The following is a 3,114-nucleotide window of genomic DNA, read 5'->3' as shown; positions in this document are numbered from 1 at the left end:
TATGGGAAGGGAAGACTTTTTAGGGGTGGAAAATATGAGGGAAAATGGAGAAATCTTTCAAAAATTTTAAAAGAGTAGTTTTTTAGAGAATGAAAAATTAATGCATATGATTACTGTATTTTTAATTTTAAAAATAATATAACAACATAGATTAAATTTGAAGAATTCATATAAACCCTCCAAAGCCCCCCCTCCCATTTTCCTCTATTTCTTCCACTTGCTAATTCCTTTTTTCCAAGCCTTTCCCTCACTTCCCTTCCAAACTCGCAAACAAAGCCTAAGCCAACATCCGTTCGCTTAGCGAATCCTCACTTTTCTGCAACGTATATGAAGCAACTCAAAAGAGAATTTGAAGCATAAGAAGATCAAATAAGGTGGAGAGGCTTGGAAGGTTGGATCATCAATATTTCATGCTATTTCATCTCATTCTCATCTATTTATACTAGCTAACATGAGTATGTGTAGCTAATATTCATTTGAGTTGGGATTAGGTGTAGTTATCTATGTATTTGATGTAAACTTTGATCTCCTTGATTATATACAATCTTTGTTTTATTATATCAATAAAGTTATTTATGTGAACGTTAGTTGCTAGACATAAGGTTAAATTTACAATCGTAAGCCAATGTCGAAACTTAATGTTATTGTCTCGATTAACTGAGTATGACATCCAAAACTAACATGTACAATAGCTCTCTTGTGGTTTGCTGAACACAAAAATGTATAATGAACGACATAAGAAAGTATAATTGAAACATTGAAAAATATATAATCGATTAAGATGATGCATAAAAAAAAAGTGAATAATGTAATTTAATCCCAACACAACCTTTTAATATGTTAAATTTCATAGTATTTTTTACTGCATTTTGTCACAAAACAAACTATTTCAAACTCTAATTGAAACATATGTATGCATTAAACAAATAATGTTATATTATAAAAATTTGAAAAATAACATTTAAATCAAAATTTAACAAGTCTACTAAATTATTAATTATTATGGTCTTTTAAAAAGACCTTATCTTAATGTGATATTATGGTCTTGTAAGTCTATCTATATAGTATATATGTGTTGTGTTGGGCCAACCCTACAAGGCACCAACATCAAACATATATACAGTGATGCTCTGTCCTTGTCCATGTTTGAGCTTAGTTACTCGTGCATTGATTTGTGCAAATTATATAATTGGTGACAAAAATTATTTTATTTTTTTACGGAAAATGTTTCATTAAGCACTTAAATCAGCTGAAAAGTAAATTATTGATCATTGGTGACAAAATTTATTGCAAAAATATTATTACTTAATAAACTTGAACTAAAATTAAAAATGATCTCACTAAGTAGCCGCAGAACTCAACATTAGATTATTTCTCTTTTTAATAAACACAAGTGAGGAAAACCATTACATTACATATACAAATACAAAAGAGTAAGGTTGTTCTCCTCAAAAGGGAAAAGAAGAAACAAAGATGGCAAGAAGAAGAAGAAGCTCTATACTGAAGAACCTCAGAATATAATATATATATCATCAAGTTTGATCAAAAGATTAGGATAAAACAAAATCTCTTATCTTTGACCAAAATTGGTGTGAGTTATGATAAACTCTACCAAAAAAATATAGCTTTAGCCTTTAAAAGCAATTGAACAAGTTTGTTCTGAACATTGAGGCTAATGAGTTCATCAATACCACCTATGAATTGTTGTCCAATGAAAACAGCAGGTACAGTTGGTCTACGTCCAAGCTGAATCAGTGCTCTCTCTATTTGCTGTCCATTTGGCATTTTATCAATCTCAATAACTAAAGGCTCAGCACCAAAACCCCTTATCAGTTCCCTTACTGTGTGACTCATGGGACAAGTGCTTTTGCTGAACATCACTACTGGTTTGTTCTCTGTTAATGATGCCAACAAATCCATTTCTATATATGAAGAAATATTTGGTAGGTAGAGGTAGCTATATGATGATTTAAGTGGATTTTGTTTGTGGAAATTTGTGATTAAGAGGATGTGTATTTATACCAGAATGGATTGTTTACACATATAGGAGAATAAACATCTGATAAAGAATAAACCTTAAAGTTGTGCCATAAATGGATTCCCTTAACCCGCACAGGTTTGCACAGTGGAAATGAGCTACATGCATTTCTATGGAAGGGGGATATTGTACAAGTGTTTGATTGATTCCTAGATAAACTTTGAGGGTGAAAAATTATGCCATTTCCCTCAACGTGAGAACAAAGTGGGTGTACTGCAAACATTAGTCCATTGTCCAATCAACGGATGCCAAATGGGATCGAAAATTCTAGATTATACATAATTTATATTGTAATATCTTTTTGAGATTGTATGAGGTATTAGATTAGATATAAATGTTAGTTATACTGGTTGCTTAATTGCAATAAGATTGTGAAACTTGGAAGCGTCTTGTAGGTAGGTTTCAGATATTATTTTCTCACACACATAATTTGGTGATGTGTTCTTCTTTCTTTATGCTAGCCTAATTGACATTTTATCTTCTATACATAAATATAATAAACGGTTAAATAAAATTCATTATATCTAGTCTTATGGGTATCATAAAGATAATGAATTGTTAAACAATTTTATCCGATACATTTCTAACAGCCTCTGATTTTTCGGTATTTTTATTTTTAAGTTGAGAGTATAGTTAATACATTCCGACTTGCGAGAAGATATTATATATAAACGTTATGTGAAATGCTAACTTGTGTTTTTAGGGCGTATGTTAAAGAACCTAAAGTGAAAATTTTGTCTCGAAAATTATGCTAATTTATTCTTTTAAAAATTAAAAAATAATGTTTTGCAATAAATATTTACTATTCATGGAATTCTTAACATATAGCATGACTTCCTTCAAAAAAAAAAACATATAGCATGACCCAAATGTTATTTATAGTATTAATTAGTTACAGTCTAGAGGTGTAAGTCGTTCAGACAAAACCGATGAAACCGAAAATCTAAACCGAACCAAACCGAAAAGTATCTAATCTTGTTTGGTTCAGTTCAAATCCAAACCGAACCAACCTAAACCGATCTTGTTTGGTTCGGTTCTCGGTTTTTAATTTTAAGATCCAAAGAACCGATGAACTG

General features: G+C 30.6%; 1 pseudogene across 1 annotated transcript; it reads right to left on the bottom strand.

The window, feature by feature from the left end:
- Nucleotides 1–1,337: 1,337 nt before the first annotated feature.
- Nucleotides 1,338–2,384, bottom strand: LOC146910990 (monothiol glutaredoxin-S6 pseudogene; annotated as a pseudogene). The gene has a single exon (XR_015018960.1). The product of XR_015018960.1 is annotated as a monothiol glutaredoxin-S6 pseudogene (transcript).
- Between the last annotated feature and the right edge of the window lie 730 nt (nt 2,385–3,114).

The sequence above is a fragment of the Medicago sativa genome, chromosome 7, assembly GCF_051527215.1.
Source record: "Medicago sativa cultivar Bolivia chromosome 7, Bolivia_mono, whole genome shotgun sequence".
NCBI classification, from domain to species: domain Eukaryota; kingdom Viridiplantae; phylum Streptophyta; class Magnoliopsida; order Fabales; family Fabaceae; genus Medicago; species Medicago sativa.
This window is presented reverse-complemented; position numbering and strand designations above follow the sequence as displayed.